A 20,284-nucleotide genomic window follows, 5' to 3' on the forward strand; every position below is an offset into this window, starting at 1 on the left:
AAAATCAAAAGCGAATGGGCCCACCTTAGTGGTGGGAAGGTAGTGGGCACGGGAAGTCAAGGAGCTCCCTGAGAAGGCTCCCATGTCACTCCTCAGACAGTTTCTCAAAGGCTTATTTATCCTAGGCTGTCATGGATGTGTCAGCAGGGATGGTTTGGACACAGCTCTAATTCAGAGAACATACAAATAAAAAAAAGTTCTTGGCCAGAGTTAGTTTCTGAAATTCCTCCCTCAGTTATTGAGAATAGTTTTACTTTAACAAGCATTCCTTTCCCTCATAGTTCTGCTTCTCATTTGGCCCATCCTCTTGTGAAGTCATAATTTTGTGTTTATGATACAGCAGATAGTGACCAAGATGGAAACGATTATAATATCACGGGTGCCCAACATGCATGTTTATAGCAGCACAACTTGCAATTGCAAAAATATGGACCCAACCTAAATGCCCATCAACCAATAAGTGGATAAAGAAAATGTGGTACGTATATATCTTGGAATACTACTCAGCCATAAAACGGACAAGATAATGGCCTTTGCAGCAACCTGGATGGATTTGAAGACCATTATTTGAAGTAAAGTCACTCAGGAATGGAAAACCAAATATCATATGTTCTCATTTATAAGTTGGAGCTAAGCTATGAGGATGCAAAGGCATAAGGATGATACAATGGGCCAGGTGCGGTGGCTCACGCCTATAATCCTAGCACTTTGGGTGGCTGAGGCTGGTAGATCACGAGGTCAGGAGTTCAAGACTAGCCTGTCCAACATGGTGAAACCCTGTCTCTACAAAAATATAAAAATTATCTGGGTGTGGTGGCAGGCACCTGTAATCCCAGCTACTTGGGAGGCTGAGGTGGGAGAATCGCTTGAATCTGGGAGGGAGGCGGAGGTTGCAGTGAGCTTAGATAGAGCCATTGCACTCCAGCCTGGGCGACGGAGTGACTCCGTCTCAAAAAAAGAAAAAAAAGAATGATAGAATGGACTTTGAGGACTCAGGGGCAAGTGTGGGAGGTAGGTGAGGAATAAAAGAAAGACTACACATTGGTGCAGTGTACACTTCTCAGGGCGATGGGTGCACCAAAACCTCAGAAACTACCACTAAAGAACTTATCCATGTAACCAAAATTCACCTGTACCCCCCAAACTATTGAAATTTGAAAACAAATCACAGATGCCCAACACTAAGGATGGACTGCCATGCAGGACAGAAGTAGAGATCTGCTCCACCCTCAGCCATAGCCACTTGTCCTCCTCCCCACCCTGTCTTTTGCCAGATCAGCTCAGACAAACCAGTCTGCCTGCACTCCGTCTTATTCTTACAATTTGCCAGTTGTGGCCTCAAAAGTTTGTACAGCAATCTCTGGACCAGCTGTTAGCCATTGTCTCCCAGGGCTCTGGGATTCCTCTGGGAATAAAATGAGGCCAGTCTTTCTGGGACACCTTTCAAGCGGGGAACTCTACAGCAGATGCGCTCATGGGCGGCAGCTGGAGGAAGTCTGGCAGAGATGACAGTACACGCCGCTGAGAACAGGAATGGAACCTAACCATGTACTTGGATGGCTCAGAAAGAAAAGAGGATTTGGAAGGAAAGAGGAGGTATATTCTATATTTAAGACTAACCTTGGAGGGAAGCTCACATAGGAAGAAAACTATGGCCACCAAAATTCCAAGTTACTAAGCTTTTCAGGGGATGTCTTAGCCAACAAATTTAATCTTTTGAACAATGCTCTTTAAAAGAAAACAAAAGAGGAGATGTTCACAATGTAATAACAGGAACAATGAGATTTTTGCTTGCGTGTACTGTTCTTGAACTTGATCTCATCCCACATTATTGTTCCCACCACAGTGGGTGACTGAAAACCAAACCAGGCTGCTGCTTTCCTGGCCCTGAGGGTTCACGGGTGCTGGTGTTGCCAACTTCTTAACCCTCCTCTGTCGAAACCCGAAGTGGCTGGATGTCTCTTCTGTCATTTCAGAGGAGGGAGGACTTAAACCTCATGGGCATTTTCACTGAAACACAGAAAGCTCTGCTTTTCCACAGAGGCTGGGCTTTCTGAGCACATGCCCCACAGCTGTCTCAGATATCTGGAGCCTTCTCAGTTTTTCACAGAATCATCTGAGTTCTGTAGCATATGAGCAGGATTGGGAACCAACCTTGGAAAACCTTTACTTCTTAGGTAAATGGAAATTAGCGTGACTGCATGTGAATAGTCAGAGCTGAGCTAATGCAAACTGACCGACCTTCTAGGCCAGTGTGGCTCAGTGTTTGCAGGAAAGTTCTGCCTGAAACCGTCTGATGAGGGCGCATGGGAAAGGCAACACTGATTTTGCCCTCACAAGGACTTGCATTAGAGAAAATAACAGCCCTGGCCTGAGAAGATAATTTTGAGGCCTGAGAAAACTGAAACATTGTTTGGCAGATTTGTTTTCTGCATTTTCCTTTTCGTGTATTTTAGTTTAAGTAAAAGTTAGGGGTTAGGAATCTATCCTGTTGCCTGCGGGCTTACTTTAATCAAGCGAACACACACTGTCTCTGTCTTGATGGAGCCTGTGTTACATGTAATTGGGGGGTAAAAAATATAAAGAACTCTTGGGTTGAAGAATGAGGACTTTGAGCTTAGGACCACTGCAGTATTGTAAACTATAATCCTTATTTCTGTGCAAAAAGTCACTCATAAACTCTATAGAGAAGGTTGATATTATAATAACACTCGGTGATAGGCATTCACCAGCAGATCACAGCCTGCATGGCTAACAGGACCCAGGCTTGCCATTTGAGAAGCGTTTGCTGGGAGGAGTTCCCCCAGGCAAGTGCTTGGTTCTGGAGCTGTCAGGGTCCATTTGCTGAGGGTCCATCGCTGTTGTGATCCATATGCTTAGTGTCTTCCCGAGAATCTGCACAGCCCAGAGTTTTTGAAGATTAACGAATGGATTTGATTTCCACTTTGCAAAAACATTCCCTCAGTCGAAAATCATTTTTGCTTTCCCATTAAGTGCTATATGGAAGAGATCATCAAGTCTCTTTCTGGGAGTTTGCAAAGGAGAATTGTTAAGAGTTCAGTCAGGACAGAGTCAAGACTTGCATCCCTGAGGGTGGGCTGAATTTTCCTCTGCGTGGTGGCAGGTTTTGAATAATTCTAAATGCAGTTGGTGTCATTTTCACTGGGTGTTATGTCTGATGGTCATAAAGGATTCAAGGACAACAATTTTAAATAGGGAATTAACGCCATAACTGCCAGCCCGTCCTTCCCACAGGCATGCTAACAGGCAAGATGGCTGGCAATTGTGGAAAACAGTCTCAAATGGCAAAAATGCAGTTTTGAGGCTGTTCCAGATAATTGTTGCTGGAGAGTTTAAGCTTTTGGTAGAAACTGATTTCATGGGCAGATGCTACTGTGGAGCCAGAGGTAATTTAGGTCTGAAAATTGGCCCCGTTCTGAAAGTGGTTGCTGTGGATGATTTCAGATAAAGAATCCACTCTGCCAGATTGGACAAAACCTATTGGAGTATCAGATCTGTTGCAGTCTCTCTTTACTATTCCTGAAGGAATGATTCAGCTAATTAGAACTATGCTTATATGAGATTAGTGTATCGAATCACGCTTTGTCTTTTGCCCCAAGATGACTTTTTTTTCCACTCTGTCTGGTGGTCTTCTGGGACTGCAGAGCAAACCAGTGAGAACGAATGTTGTTTCTGTGTGCACAACTGTCCAGGCAGGTCCTCCCGTGTGGAGGACCCGTGGTGGAGGGTGTCAGATGAAGTTTCTGGGATGATGCGCCAGAAGGGCCTTTTACCATGTCGACTCCTTCCTTGAGTCCAAGATTTTTGACTTAAGCATTAGCGTTTATCTTAACAGTAGTCTGATTTACAGTGGAGATTCTGAGTAATAGTCTAGACTTGATAAGTCACTGAAAGATGAGACTCCGGGCTCTCCGATGGATGAAGGAGCAATGATAACGTTAGACTGAGAGGCAGGAAGAAGCCAGGGTTTGGGAACCTGCTTTGATAGGAAGAATTGCGCCTGTGGAGAAAGCCAAGTCGCCAGGCCTTGTTGGGCACAACTAGGTCTTTTTTTACTCTAGCCCCTTCCAGGCTTGGGAAACACAGCCCTCTCCTCCTATGCTCTCACACAGAAGCCCCCAGCCCATCCCACTTGCACATCACGACTAGCTCCAGGGTCGAGCCTCTCCCCTACAGCCACTGCTCCTGTTGGAGTTCAGCCTGCATGGCCTCTGGCCTCCCTGCAATGGGGCCTTTTATCTGTTCTCACCCACTCTACTACCAGTCACTTTCAGCCACCTCAGTCCAGCAACTGGTTGCACTCATTGAGGACAGCAGCAATGACAGCGATGGCTAGTGCCCAGTGCTTGCTTCCTGCATGGCAGGCACCTTCTAAGCACTTTACACATGTTGACCAATTTATTTATCCTCCAACGCTAGTATTATCCCCATTTCATAGATGAATACACTGAGGGGTGAAGTCACGTAGATAGCACTTGGTAAGTTGGGCCTCAGGTCCCGATGTCACACACTCTAGTGAACGAAGTTAGTTTTCAGCCATGGGTGGCCATCCCACATCCTCTAGGAACACCTGAGACAAGCCTATGTGTTTCCCTTTCCTTCTCAAATAGGCAGCACATTGGCCACAGGCAGCCTTGGACAAGAAACTGGAGTGCTGATCATCACATTGCTCCCTCCCACCCTCACCCGGGGCCAGGAGCCGTGGCTGAGAAAGCCTTGGCCCGGATGCTAAGACCTCAGCTTCATATCCTCCCCCACTCCCAAGGGAACAGAGATGGTGAATAGATTCATCTTGAGTTCCACCCTGGAGGACTGGCTGGGCTGTGGAATGTGTGTGGAGGAAGACCTTGAGGTGAAGTCTGCCCTGCGCCCAGTAGGGGAGATATTTGCCAGCCCCGACTAAGGGCAGTTTCTCTGATGTTTCATTTTCTGTGCTCTGTGAGAATCACTGAACACACGGCCAGCAGTCTTCAGGGCATTTCTTTTCCCTGTTGGAGAGACGCTATTATTACGCTATTATTGGTCCACAATGTGCTGACGCGGTGGTCCCAGCGTAACCCTCGCCTCCACACTGACTCGAGCATTGGCCTGGCGTAGGCAAATGGCTGAGCCCTTCTGGATGAATTCAGGGCATCTTTGAGGACTGTGGACCTGGCCCAGCCCTCCGCAGGGTGTAACCCTGCTCTCGGGTGAGCTTTCATTCACTGTGGAGCAGGTGAAGGGCCCATGGTCACGGGCACCGTCTACTTATCTGCCGTTGTAGTTCAGTGTTCTAGAGAAGGGGAAATGGGCCAAGTTGATCAGTTCTTACACAGTCACTGCTTGTACTGAGATTTCAAAACTGTTACTGTCTCATTGATTCTGCAGTTTGATGTCTACCTTCTCAGTTGGAAAATAATGGACTTTCATAACTCATAAATGGCTTTATGAAAACCATTTCTTACTGTGGTAGCAGATGAGATGAACAGCTGACTGAGAAGGCATGACTGGGCAGGTCCAGAGCCAGCACTACAGCCTCGCACACTGCAGACGGGGTTACGCAGCCGTGGTCTCTTGACCACGCTGCTCTTCCATAAAGACTCCACAAACGGCTGCAAAAGCCGAAGGCTGGCCACCTTCTATGCCGATGTCGTGACCCCAGAATGCTAGCAAAGGGGAATCCAGGCACAATCTTCAGCTATTGTGCATCCAAAAGCGATTATGGAAATGATGCTGGTAAATCTCAATGACTTCCACATTGCCTGGCGCCATTCCAGAACTACACGGCTCCCCTCCCTCCTCTGTCAGACTGTTCCTTTGGTATCCCGTCTCCGTGGGGCTCTGACAATACGAAAGTGCAGAGATATGAAATGTGGAATTGGCATTTCCCCCATAATTATCTCTCAATCAGACATTATTTGAACAAGATTCCTTGGCCTTGGAGAGGGGGCTGGTGGAAGTCTCCGTGTAGACCAATCTTTTTTATTTATTTTTTTCCCATTGTTCTGCTGAACCTGTGCAATACCATGGCTTATATGTGCCCATTGTCCTTCTAGTTCTTTTCTTCCCTAAAAAATGTTTTCAGGCTTCTCATCCTTTAAAGTAAATAGCATTTTAAATGTTTCTCACAGTTGGCAAATCTTAGTTTATATTCAAGGTGTGGAAGTTCTCATTCCAAACCATTTGATCTGGAAACAATTCTTCACATCTTCTAGGTAAACATATGCTAGCCTTTTTAACTGTTTACTTCACCACACCGTTTATTTTCCTTCAATTGCTCCACAAATACTCGGTTTTATACAGCGTTCAAATTCTGTGCATGCTCTTTCTCTTTGGTTTCTCCTTTCTCTCTGAGAAAGCAATCATGGGTGGGTAGGTAGAAAGAAACTACCCTTGGCTCCTGTGAGTGGCTTGCTCCTCCGGCACCAGGTTCTAGCTAACCATAAGGTTCCCGGCAATGACCAGGTTCAGCCAGCATACCACAGAGCACACGGCGTGCCAGGGGCCTTCCCTGGCTGCAGTGTCTTCCTTGCTCCATCCCTCCTTTTCCTTTTCCTTCACCCCTGGGCCACCACTTGGGGTTGTGTGACCTTGGGCAAGGTATTCCCCTTACCATATTTAAATGGGAATCATGGCAATACCAGCCTCAGACAGTTGTCCTGAGGGTTTTAATGAGCATATGTACACAGAACATTTATTATTTATTTATCTTTGGCTCTGTTGCCCGGGCTGAAATGTAGTGAGACAATCATAGTTCACATAGTTCATGGCTGCTTTGAACTCCTGGGATCAAGGGTTCCTCCTGTGTCAGTCTCCTGCGTAGCTGGGCCTATAGGTGTGGGCTGCCGTGCCTGGCTAATTTTTTTTTTTTTTTTTTTTTTAGATGGAGTCTCGCTCTGTCGCCCAGGCTGGAATGCAGTGGCACGATCTTGGCTCACTGTAAGTTTTGTCTCCCGGGTTCACGCCATTCTCCTGGCTCAACCTCCCGAGTAGCTGGGACTACAGGTACCCGCCACCATGCCCTGCTAATTTTTTTGTATTTTTTAGTAGAGACGGGGTTTCACCATGTTAACCAGGATGGTCTCGGTCTCCTGACCTCGTGATCCGCCCACCTCGGCCTCCCAAAGTGCTGGGATTCCATGCGTGAGCCGCCGCACCTGGCCGCCTGGCTAATTTTTAAGTTTTAGTAGAGACCTGGTCTTGCCTTCTTGCCCAGGCTGGTTTCGCACTCCTGGACTCAAGTGATCCTCTTGCCTCAGCCTCCCAAAGTGTTAGGATTACAAGTGTGAGCCACTGTGCTGGGCCACAGGGAATATTGAGGCTAGTCTGGTGTGTGGCATGTGCTGTTCAAGTGTTTGTGATGATGCTCTTTATTACCATGGTCATTTTCTATTTCAATTTCTCTGTGGCACTTATCACTAGTTAACATAGTATAGATATTTCCTTACTTAATTGTGTTTATTGTCTGCTCCATTAGAAGGTAAATTCCGAGAGGGGCCCGGTGGCTCACGCCTGTAATCCCAGCACTCTGGGAGGCCGAGGTGGGCAGATCACGAGGTCAGGAGATCGAGCCCATCCTGGCTAACACGGTGAAACCCTCCTCTACTAAAAATACAAAAAATTAGCTGGGCACGGTGGTGGGCACCAGTAGTTCCAGCTACTTGGGAGGCTGAGGCAGGAGAATGGCGTGAACCCGGGAGGTGGAGCTTGCAGTCAGCCGAGATCTCGCCACTGCGCTCCAGCTTGGGCAACAGAGGGAGACTCTGTCTCCAAAAAAAAAAAAAAGGTAAATTCCATTAGGGTGGAGATGTTTGTCTGTTTTGTTCACAACAGCATGTGGAGTCTAGAGGAGACATCTGGCAGGTGCTCCACAAATGTTTGTGGATGCAACAGGTACCACCAGGCTGTATAAAAAAACAGTTTAAAAGCCCCAGCAATTTTGAATAGGGTTGTGTTAGGAACGTCATTTTGGGGGCCTCCTGTTTTTGCAGACCCACCTTGGTACCTAGGATGCAGACTTCTTGGGCTCCAAACCTCCAGGACAGGGGAAGGCTTGAGGTGGCTATTTGGAGTGAGTTCCCAGTGAAGTGTTTGCATCACTTGGAGTGTGGGCTGGAGGAATAGGGACACAGGGACCCCAGACCAAAGCCACGCAGGAATCCAGAACTCAGCACTAGGAAGAAGGACTTGGGGGGAGCCAGATTCTAGGAGAAATGTGCCATGTGTCTGTTCAAATCAGCTACAGGAGGTGAAGGCAACAGCCCTTACCCTGGAGTTGTTCAGAGTTGAATAAGATTAGAATCCAATAACTATAATGCAACAGAAGAAAAAAAAGCTCATCTATCACTGATAATTCCAATAAAACTCTGCACTCTCTTTGCAGAAAATGCATCTATGAGCATCAATTCACCGTGTCCTGCCCAGCTTCAGGGCCTCAGAGGCATCCTAAAGAGCATCCTGGGAAGCCTTAGAGCCATGGGCTCCTCTGCTAAGAACTGGTGATGTCATGCAGGCTGGAAGCTGACAGTTTAAGTCAATTCACTCTCCAAAAATGTTGCACCCCTGCTGCGTGTTGAGCTCATTAAAGTTGGTGAGTTGAATGAGCTAATGTTCATGACTTGCTGTGATGCAAATGTGCCTTCAGAAGGGGAGAAGGTCCTTCCTTGGGGGCTTCCACAGACTTCATGGAGAGCAATGCTGTAAGGTGATGACCCACCGGAGGGGATAGAGGATGGGGACAGGCAGATGGAAGCTTTGTCAGAATACATGGCACACCTCCTGGGCAATTGGAGCACTAGTCTGTATTTTGGCGAGAAAGTCACGCAGAGCTGTAGCCCGGCGAGTTGCATTAGTCAGTGCAACAGCAGGGAAGACGTTTCCAAAGAAAATGCAGTCTCGCCTTGCATGTGGAGAGATTTCTTGGTTTGATGAAAAAACCTGGGAAGGGAATAGTGTGACTGGAGGGACTTGGATCAGGGTCCTCTGGCGCAGGTGGCCTGGGCCGTGGTAAGCCCTGGGTGCACCCTACTCTATGCTGAGCTGGGCTCTGGGAAGTCTCTGTGCTTGTGTCTCACCTCATCGCCCTCTGAGTGTTGCCCCCGTCTTACCACTCTCTCTCCCAGCCTCATTTTGTCCTCTCACCCTGCACACCAAGCTCGGCCTAGGCCCCTATATCCTCCACATGAAGCTTGCACCCAGGAGATCTCATCCAGGGTCTGGTTTGAAATTCCATTTGTATACCAAGGACTTTTCAATCATTTTGTCCATCCTTGGCCGGACTCAGAGCCCACTCTTCCCAACCCCCCAACAATTCCACCTGTCTTCTTGCCATGCCACTGGGGTATCCAATGGGAATTTCAAAGTTAACATGGATACAAGCTAAGTTTTTATCACCATCCCCTCTCCTTTCCCCCACCCCTAGAATTCTCATTTCAGGAAATGAGACCACCACCCACTCAGTTCACTTGAGTGAAAACAATGGGGCTTCCGCGATTCCTTCCGTCCCCACTCCCACACACCCAGCCTGCTGACGAGCCCCACTTCCTCTCCCTCCAAGTGCACCCGGGCATCCTCCTCCCAGCCCCGCTGCCTTCAGCCCCCTCATCCTGTCCAGCCCAGGCCAGCAACAGGCCCCCACGTGGCTTCCCTGTGCCCCTGGCCTTCCACTACCGAGTCCCCACGCAGCTGCCTGGAGGATCTTTTGAAGTTGTCATCAGATGACCGCCCTGCTGCACAGGAACCTCCAGCGTCCTGATAATATCAGCGTGGTCCTTCTGCCCTGTCCTGGTGTATCAAGCTCTGATCTGCTGGTGTCTGCCTGCCTGACCATAACTAGTCTTCCTCTTCCTGGAGCACAAGCTGGTCCCTTCATGGGCCTGGCCGCTTTCCCGGCCCAGGACGCCCCTGCCTTCGCTCCCCATGCCTGGGTCCTTCAGCACCCTAAAGCCAGCCACTGCAGAGGGCTCTCTGAGCTGTACCCTGAAGGCAGCACCTGCTCTGGGCTTTCCAGCCCTGTTCGGTGGCTGTCAGTGTCAGGCACGGCTCTGGGCGGTCTTTGATGCCTTCCTGTCCTTTTCCCCATCTCACATCTGTGCGTATTAGCTGAGGGGAGTTAGTACACACCCAGGCCCTGGGGTGGCACCTGGCTTGCAGCAAATGCTCACTGCATCTTTGTGGAGAGCTTAGCTTTGATGAACGCCCCCTGAGGCCCATGACCCCGCGGACTCGCTGCAGGCTGGATGGGGCACTACCATAGCAGTTGTCTCCTAGGGGACCGGCACAGCTCGGAGCCCCAAGGCTGCTAAAGAACTAGCTCAGGGGACCCCATTTCCCTTGGCTGAGGGACCCACAGCCCACACGTCCCAGGGCCAGTTCTCAGGACAGGGGTCTGTGGGCCTCTCCAAAGGCGCCTCTGTGGAGTGCTGGGGTGGGGGTGGGGGGTGGGAAGGATGGGAGACTGGGCAGTGCTGGCCTCCCACCTCCAGCCAGACCCTCTCTCTCCCTCCCCTCAGAGCAGAGAGGACCTGATTCAAAGAGCCTAGGAAAACTCTGGTGTCCCCAGCATCCTTTCGGGGCCAGGGATTTTATTTCAGAGCTTTGTCAGCAATAAACCTCAGAGACTCCTAGTGCTGGTGCCCAGTAGAACAACCTCAGCTGGGAGCTGGGCGCCAACTGTATGTGTGAGAGTTGTGAGTGTGGGTATTCGTGTGTGTAGATGTGTGTGTGTGTATTCATGTGTGAACACGTATGTGTGTGAGCATTGTGCATGTGAACACATGTATGAGTGTGAGACTGTGAGCATGTGGTGTGTGTGAACATGCATGTGTCTGTGCGTATAAGGATGTGTTTATGTGTGTGGTGTATGATTATGTATGTAAGAGTGTATGAATGTGTGAGTGTGATGTGTGTGAATTGGCTGAGTGTATGAGAATGGTGTATGCAAGTGTGTGAGCATGTTCAAGTGACTGTGAGTGTGGTGTGTGTAGTGTGTGTCTGAGATGTGTGCAAGTGTGTGAGCATGTGAGTGTGGGAGGTGTGTAAGTGCAAGTAAGCGTGTTAGCATGTGTGATGTGTGTAAATGTGTATAAGTGTGTGAATGTATCTGTGTGTGATAGGTTGTACAAGTGTGAGCACGAGAGGTGTGTCTGCAAGTGACTGAAAGTGTGTGGTGTATGTAGTGCCTGTTTGTGTGTAAGCATGTGTGTGAGGTGTGTGCAAATGAGCGTGTTTTTGTGTGTGCTCTTTTGCAAGTGAGTGTGTGAGCATGTGAGTGTGAGAGGTGTGTGTCTGCGAGTGTGTGTGTGTGTGAGAGAGAGAGAGAGAGAGAGATAGATAAGGAGGAGAGTCAGTGGCTACAATAAGCCGGGCTGTCGGGTATCTGAGGAAAAAGGGGCTTTGCTGAGGGGTCATGGGGGCTTTGGAATTGCAGGTCATGTCCAGAGGGCATTGGTGTCTGTGTGTGAAGACCTGTGACACCATAAGGGGCGAAGGAAAGACAAAGAGGGCGGCACAGACCCAGGCTCAGGGCAGCTGCCCAGTTTGCCCCTGTGCATGCTGACTGGCTGGAGTTCTCGTCCTCCTCACTCCCAGCCTCTGGATCCCACAGCAGGCGCTGCTGATTCTCTTCTCCCGGTCCCGGACAGTCACTAGGATGTGTGCGTTGCTCTTCCCCCTTCCCACAGACTTTAGTCAACTTTATTTATTTTTAATTTAATTTAATTTTATTTTTTGAGACACAGTCTCACTCTTTTGCCCAGGCAGGAGTACAGCCGTGCTATCTCGGCTCACTGCAACCTCTGCCTCCTGGGTTCACGCCATTCTCCTGCCTCAGCCTCCTGAGTAGCTGGGACTACAGGAACCCGCCACCACACCTGGCTAGTTTTTTGTATTTTCATTTGAGACGGGGTTTCTCCATGTTAGCCAGGATGGTCTTGATCTCCTGACCTCATGATCCACCCGCCGTGGCCTCACAAAGTGCTGGGATTACAGGCGTGAGCCACCGTGCCTGGCCAGACTTTAGTCAGCTTTATTAATCATCTTTCTGGAATGTAATTTACAGCAATACCATTGACTCTAAGATGTTGTCTGGTGTGACACATTCCAACTTCTAAGGAGTGAAGAGGTGAAGTTATAAGAGATGGTGGCCTGTTTGTCCTCTCCTGCCTTGGGAAGCCCAGGGGCTCCCAAGGGCCTGGCCACTGCCTGGGCTGCCAAGCTCAGGAGCCCACCCCGGCTTCCAGGGCCTGGGGTGCACAGGCAGGGATGGGGTGGAGGGGCCCAGGGTCGTCCTGGTATGCCGCTTCTTGCCACACACCTCAGCTGCTGTCTAGGAAGTCTGTTATGTTGGAAAAGGCTCCAGGAGCCCCTGGATCATTCTGACCTAGGTCCAGTGTACTATTTTTCTGGGATCTTTGGGAAGCAACCTCTATTCCACAAGGATCTCCCAGTTCAGCTGCCCCCAAACCAATGCCCCCAGAGCAGTTTTCAGTTCATTCAGTGAGTACCTGCGGCACAGGCCTGAGCCTCACTGCGGGCCAAGGATGACTCCAGGCTTGAGGGCCACTGTGCCTCCAAGCACTTCCTGATGGACACACGCGTCCTGTCTAATACGATGGATACTTAGGATACATATCGCAATTATTAAGAGTATATGTACCACAAAAATAAGATCATGTTGCGGCTTCATAGTCTTGACAAATTACACTGTAACCTTGTAAAAGAAGAGAGTAAAATAATGTTTGATTTTTATTTTAATGAAGTTTTTATTTTGGAGTAACTTTGTTTTTTGTTTGTTTGTTTGTTTTTTGAGACGGAGTCTCCCTCTGTCACCCAGGCTGGAGTGCAATGGTGTGATATCAGCTTACTGCAAACTCTGCCTTCTGGGTTCAAGCGATTCTCTCTCCTCAGCCTTCTGAGTAGCTGGGATTATAGGCACCCACCACTATGCCTGGATAATTTTTGTATTTTTAGTAGAGGTGGGGTTTCACCATGTTGGTCAGGCTGGTCTTGAACTCCTGACCTCAGGTGATCCTCCCACCTTGGCCTCCCAAAGTGCTGGGATTACAAATGTGACCTAACTTGGATTTTTAGATAAGCTACAAGTACAAGAAGTTGCTGTTTACCCTTCACCCCATTGTCTCATGTATTAATATCTTACATAACTGTGCTATATTTGTCAAAATTAAGAGATTAACATTGGTAGATTACTGGTAACCAAGCTGCAGACTTTATTCAAATTTCACAGGCTTTTCCACTGATGCCTTCTTCTGTCCAAGGATCCCACTGCAGATGCCACGTGACAGTGAGTTGTGTCTCTGGAGTTCCCTCTGAGACAGTCGCTCAGGCTTTCTTTGTTTTTTTCATGGCCTTGGCAGTTTTGAAGAGTAGTGGTCATATGAACCGGTAGAGTGTTCCTCAGCTTGGGTTTGTCTGATGTTTTCTTGTGATTAGACTGAGGTTACAGGTTTGTGGAAAGAATACCACAGAGGGAATGTGCCCTGCTCCTATCAGGGGTACATGGTGTGAATATGACATCACTGATGTTAACCTTGATCACTTGGCTAAGGTGCTGGCTGCCACGAATCCTCACCGCAAAGTCACCGCCTTTCCCTTCCCACACCCTGTTCTTTGGAAGTGAGTCACCTGGTCCCACTCACACTGAGGGAGGGGAACTGAGCCCCGCTTCTGGGTGGGAATCTGCACAGATTATTTGGAATGCTTCTGGAAGGGCAATTTGTTTCTTCTTTCCCATTTATTTATTTACTCAATGATTTATTTCAATCAGTGTGGACTCATGGATATTTATTTTAGTCCTTAAGCTATAATCCAATGCTATATTTTGTGTTTTGATGTTCGGATTCTTCCAGCTTTGTCCACGGGCAGCACTCTCAGGTTGGTTCCTGGTCCATTTGGCATGCCTTCATTTGTTTGTTTTGTGAGCACTTCCTTGATTTCTGGCATTATAAGATACTGAAAGTCATCTTGTGTATCCCCTGCCCTAGGCCTAGGATCAGCCATTTCTCCAAGGAGCCCTTATTTCTTTTATTGGAGGATGTTATGTAGAAACCAAGATTTGGCCATAGTTGTACTCATTGCTACTAGGGTGTCATTCTGTCTAGGCCTTCCCCAACAGACAGAACTAGGAAATAGATGAGTGGCTATTAACCCATGTGTACACATGTATTTATAATTACTTCTGTATTCATGTATATCTCTCTCTATATGATGATAAACTAAGTGTTAAGTTTATACTGATATCTCTGACTCTAATCCAGTAGTCCAGGGTTAATTCTAGATTTCCTCTCTTGCTTTTTTTAAGTAACTGGTGTTATGACAATGAGAAACCAGACCCCTATTGTCTGCCATTTGTTAATTTATTTTTTCAATCCTAGTATAGACATAAAGTACTTTCTGAATTGTTAAAACAGATTTAGCAACTACAGTATAGTGTATATACAGTTTTGTTTTAACTTTTAAATAGAATAAGAGTTTTATATGTACAGAAAAACCGGAAATTGTACAGAGAGTTATCATATACTCCATATGCAGTTTTCTCTGTTATTGACATCTTATATTAGTATGGTGCATTTGGGATTAAGTAATGTGACAATTAATGATCTTAGTACATTTGGGCAGCTATAACAAAACACCATAGACTAGGTAAGGGAAAAACAGCAGGCATTTATTTCTCACAGTCCCGGAGGCTGGAAAATCCAAGATCAAGGTGCCAGCATAATCCGTGTCTGGTGAGGTCTTGTTTCCTGTCTCATAGGTGGCATCTTCTCTGTGTGTCCTTCCGTAGTGAAAGGGGTGAGGCAGTTCTCTGGGGCCTCATCCCATTCATAAGGGCTGCACCTTTATGACCTGGTCACCTCCCAAAGGCTTTATCTCTTAATATCATCACATCAGGAATTAGCTTTCAGCATATGAATCTCTGGGGTATACAAACATTCACAAAGCCAATACCTATTTCAGGTTTTCTTGTTTTCACCTTTTTGCATTATTTCTGTCCCAGCATCCCATCTAGGATACCATATTACATTTAGTTGACAGCCCCTCATGGCAGTGACAATTTCTCAGACTTAGCTTGTTTTTGATGAGCTTAGCAACTTTGAGGAATGCTGGTCAGGTATTTTGTAGAATGTCCAGCTGTTGGAATTTGTCAAATGTTTTTCTCATGATTAGACTGGTGTTGTGGGTTTTCTGCACAGAGATAAACCGCCATTTCCATCACGTCATATCAAGGTTACGTATTATGAACACGACTCATCACTGCTGATGTGAACCTTGGTCACCTGGCTGTAGTTGTGGTGCTCAGGTGTCTCCTCTGTGAAGCCACCCCCTCCCATCCTGTGTTCCTTGAAAGGAGGTGACTGCACGCCCACACTTAAAGAGTGGGGAGTTAGGCTCACCCCCTTCAGGGTGAAATGTCTACATAAATTATTTGGAATTCTTCTGCACAGGAGATGTGTCTCTTCTTCCCAACTACTTATTTATTTATTTATTCAGGCATTTATTTAGTTATGTGAATATGGACTAATGGACATTTATTTTATACTTTGAGTTATGGTCCAACACGACTTAATTTTGGTGCCTGAATTGTTCCAGCTTTGTCCAACGGGAGGTATTTCATTTGGCTCTTGTGTCTCTTTCACATAGCCACATCAATTAAAAAACTTTTTTTTTTTTTTTAGCACTTTCTTACTTTCTGGCACTACAAAATGCTCCTGGCTCATATTACGTATTTTCTATCCCAGGCCTAGACTCAGCCGTTTCTCCAGTGTGCCCTGGTTCTTCTCACTGGAGAATGGTGTTGAAAACCATGCTGGCGCTCCTGGGGTGCATTTGTTTCTGGGTCCTCTCAGCCTACAGAGTGTGGAGGTATGTGTGTGCATAGTAACTCTGGTATATACACTTATCTGTAAATAATTATATATGAAACTAGCTGTGTCTAATTCATACTGATGTCTCTCATCCATTACCGCCTGAGGAATTCTAGCTTCTTCCTTTCACTTATCTCTAACCTCCCCCTTCAACAGTAAGAAGCAGGAAGCAGGCTCCCACCGTCTGCTGTCCATTAGCTGTTCATTTCCAGTGTTCATCTATAACAGTATCAGAATTGTTAACTGGTACCCCATGGGAAATAGCTTTATCAACTAAAGTAGAGTGCTTACGGACAGTTCTTTTGTCTGTAGTCCTATAGACCCTGCTCATTCCTAGAGTTGCTTAGGCCAGCACTTTTCCACCCTAATCCCTTTGCAGAGGTTGTTTGTTAATACAGCTAGATTCTTTTGTCACATACTGCATTCCATCCTGGGGTACCTCGACCTCCTGAACAATTTTAGTTTTAAATTAGCATCCATTAAGATTCATTCTATGTGCCATAAAGTTCTATGCGTTTTGACAAATAGCACTCTGTATCCACAATTATAGGATCACATAGATTAGTTTAAACTCTTAAAACCCCTATGCTCCACCTATTAAACTTTCCCCACTTCCCCAAAATTTCTGGTACCCTTTGATCCTTTTAGTGTCTCTGTAGTTTTGCCATTTTCAGAACATCCTATAATTGCAGTTATTGGTATGGGACCTTTTCTGACTGGCCTCTGTTACTTAGCAGTATGCATTTACACTTTCTCTGTGTCTTTCTGTGACTTTATTTCTTTGTATTGCTGAATAATATTCCATTATATGAAAGTAGCAAGGCTGTTTATCCAATATTGGTTGCTTCTAGCCTTGGCAGTTATGAAGAATGCTTCTATAAACATTTGTGTACAGGGTTTCTCGTGAACGTGCCTCTTTAATATGCTTGGGTAAACACCTACGAGTGGATTGCTGGGTTTTATGGTATGTCTGTGTATAAGAAACTGCCAAACTATCTTCCACATTGGAAGACATTTTGCTTTCCCACCAGCAGTGAATAGGAATTATTTTTGTCTTGCCTTCTAGATAACATTTAGTATTATCTGGTTCTAAGATATTCACCTTTCATTAGGTATATAGTAGTAACTCATTAAAATATTAATTTGCATTTTTATAATTGAGGTCTACATGCTGTTTACCATCTATACATCATTGTTGAAATTTGCCCCTCTTTTTAGTGTTATTTTTTATTGTTGAGTTTTAAGAGTTCTTTATAAACTCTGGATATGTTTCTTATCAGATATATGATTTGTGGGCCACGTGAGGTGGCTCACGCATGTAATTCCAGCACTTTGGGAGGCTGAGGTGGGCAGATTGCTTGAGGTGAGGAGTTCAAGACCAGCTTGGCCAACATGGTGAAACACCGTTTTTACTAAAAGTACAAAAATTATCCAGGCATGGTGGTACACACCTTTAATCCCAGCTACTCAGGAGGCTGAGCCAGGAGAATTGCTTGAACCTGGGAGGTGGAGGTTGCAGTGAGCTGAGATCCAGTCCGGGTGACAGAGCGAGACTCCATATAAAAAAAAAAAAAGATACATGACTTGTAAACATTTTCTTTCAATCTATGGTTTGTCTTTTCATCCTATATTAGTGTCTTTCATAGGTGGAAAGTTTTTAATTTTAAATTTTTTCTTTCATTAACAGCGCTTTTGGTATTGTTCTTATCTTAATACCATTCTTTTAACATTTGTGGATTGGATGTGTGAAGTTTCTTAGATTTGAAAGTTGCCTTGTCAGTTTTCAAAATATTCTTTTGGAATTTCAAATAACCCAAGAAGAGTCATTCTAATTACATAGCAAAGTTGAACCTGGTTAATAATTACAGAAAACACCACGAAACTTCCACAGTCTTTTAAAAATGACCACATGTATTGTTTCTTACAAAAGTTTTGAAAACTAAGCTAACATGTTTGTGCATTGTAAAAAGTTTTTTGAATTGTTATGATACTATATTTATATTAAATTTCTTTATGAATTGCACTAGTTTAGGTGCTCTTTAAACAGGCCACTTATGGAGAGTCTGCCCTTTAATACCTGCATTAATAACAGTAGCACGTATTTATTAACTCCCTCTGTGTGGAAGACATGCAAAGCACTTCACATGAATTCTTCTATTCACTCCTCATCATTATTGTAGGCAGTCAGCATTACTGTTCCTGTCTTATAGTGGAGGACACATTGCAGAGAGGCTGGATGCCTTGAACTTGCAATTCACAAATGGAGAGCCAGGGAACTGGATAAAGTCCATTGCCTCTATAAGATGCCCCTGAGAAAGCAGGAGTACCAGTGAAGGGCTCCATGGAATCCAGATACAGAATTATAGAAGCACAGAGCTGAGAGGGACCTTGGGCTTCTTGTAGTCCAGAGTTGGTACATTTGGCTGCACGTCAGAATCCCATGGAAAGATGGGATAAAATACGAACACTGCCCAATCCCAGCTGTGACCTCATACCTTTAACCACTTCATGACACATGGTTCCAAGATTTCACCTTGCCACCGGGAGACTCTGATTTGATTAGACAGAGGTCTGACCTGAGTAGAGAAAAATGTTAAAGCAGCCAGATGACTCTAATGTGCAGCCAAGGTTATGAACCACTGGTGTAGTCCAAACTCCTGCTGAATGTTGTCATTCTTCTTCAGAATTATCAGCCGGCCTCTGATTTGAAGATTTCTAGCAATGGGACACTAAGATGTGTTGACAAAAGGAGCGTATTTCGTCTCAGGCAGCACTTTCTCTGCCTCATTGCATTTAATTCTCTTCACACAATCATGACGTACTATTAGTCGTACCTGTAGTAGGAATCCCATCGTACAGATGAATGTGTTATCGTCTTTTCTTTTTTTTTTTTTGAAACGGAGTCTTGCTCTGTCTCCTAGGCTAGAGTGCAGTGGTGGGATCTTGGCTCACTGCAACCTCTGCCTCCTGGGTTCAAGCGATTCTTCTGCCTCAGCCTCCTGAGTAGGTGGGATTACAGGCATGCACTGACACGCCCAGCTAATTTTTGTATTTTTAGTAGAGACAGGGTTTCACCATGTTGGCCAGGTTGGTCTTGAACTCCTGACCTCGTAATCTGCCTGCCTTGGCCTCCCAAAGTGTTGGGATTACAGGCGTGAGCCACGGCGCCCGGTCTGCATCCCCATTTTTCTTTTTTTCTTTCTTTCTTTCTTCTTTTTTTTTTTTTGAGACGAGAGTCTTTGTCTCTGTCGCGCAGGGCTGGATGGGCAGGGCCGGATCCTTCAGCTACTGGCAAGCTCGCGCGCTCCCGGTTTAGCGCCATTTTCCCACTGCCTCAGCCTCCGGTAGGTGGCTACAGGCGCGCCACCCTGCACCTCGCCCGGCTAGTTTTTTGTAATTTTTTTTAGTAGAGACATTTTGGGTTTCCACGGCATGTTATGCCAGGATGGTCTGATCTTCTGAGCATCGTCGATATCACCACGTCTCACGCCTCCGAAAGTAGGCTGGGATTGACAGGCTTACGAGCGCACCGGCCCCGACCCTGCATCCCCATTTTTCACAGGCTCAGTGCCCGTCTGAGCTGCAGGGCAGTCTGGCTGGCTCCCCTACCTGTCGCACAGGCCTTGCTCACCACTCCTGACTTTTCAAGGCAGTTGATTTCACTGTTGGATAGTTCCCTATTCAAATAAAGCTCTTTACTCCAGTGTTATTCGTTGCTCTGGGTTCCATTTGTAAAGAGCAAGGCTGCACAGACCTGTCTGCTCCGTTGAGGCAGTGAAGGCCATCTCACCAACCCACCTTGGGACTCACTTCCACATGACACCTCTTCTGTTCCTTTCAGGGTTCCTCACAGCTCCAGGGCCAAGATTCTCTCGGGGCTGGTTCCCTGCCTCGCAGTCATGCCTGACATCTTGGAGCCTTGGGGCAGTGACTCAGTTCGAAATGGGCAAGTCCTAGGGCTGAGTTTTGATCCTCTCAGAGTTCAGTGGGTCTCACCCCCGCCCCCTGCTTTCTGCTGTTTCTGCAAAAGGTTTCATGGTAGCCCTCCGGACAGCTCCATCAGAGAGTGGCTCATATTGATGGATTTTTCCTCATGAACTTCTGGCAAACAACCTGGTTTCCCAAACTTCCATTTAAATAAGTTGGTTTTTTTAGGCCAAGCATGGTGGCTCATGTCTGTAATCCTAGCACTCTGGGAGGCCAAGGCAGGTGGATCACGAGGTCAGGAAATCGAGATCATCCTGGCTAACATGGTGAAACCCCGCCTCTACTAAAAATACAAAAAATTAGCCGGACTTGGTGGCGGGTGCCTGTAGTCCCAGCTACTCAGGAGACTGAGGCAGGAGAATGGCGTGAACCCGGGAGGCGGAGCTTGCAGTGAGCCGAGACCGCACCACTGCACT

At 46.6% G+C, this 20,284-nt stretch overlaps 1 long non-coding RNA gene across 1 annotated transcript; it reads left to right on the forward strand.

Annotated features, from left to right (window-relative positions):
• Window positions 1-5,119: 5,119 nt before the first annotated feature.
• LOC108533204 (uncharacterized) lies at window positions 5,120-15,844 on the forward strand. The gene is made up of 3 exons (XR_001886687.1): window positions 5,120-5,210; window positions 8,384-8,590; window positions 15,756-15,844. It is a non-coding gene; the product is annotated as an uncharacterized LOC108533204 (long non-coding RNA).
• Window positions 15,845-20,284: the final 4,440 nt, after the last annotated feature.

This window comes from Rhinopithecus bieti, unplaced genomic scaffold, assembly GCF_001698545.2.
Source record: "Rhinopithecus bieti isolate Rb0 unplaced genomic scaffold, ASM169854v2 scaffold_11288, whole genome shotgun sequence".
Taxonomy (NCBI): domain Eukaryota; kingdom Metazoa; phylum Chordata; class Mammalia; order Primates; family Cercopithecidae; genus Rhinopithecus; species Rhinopithecus bieti.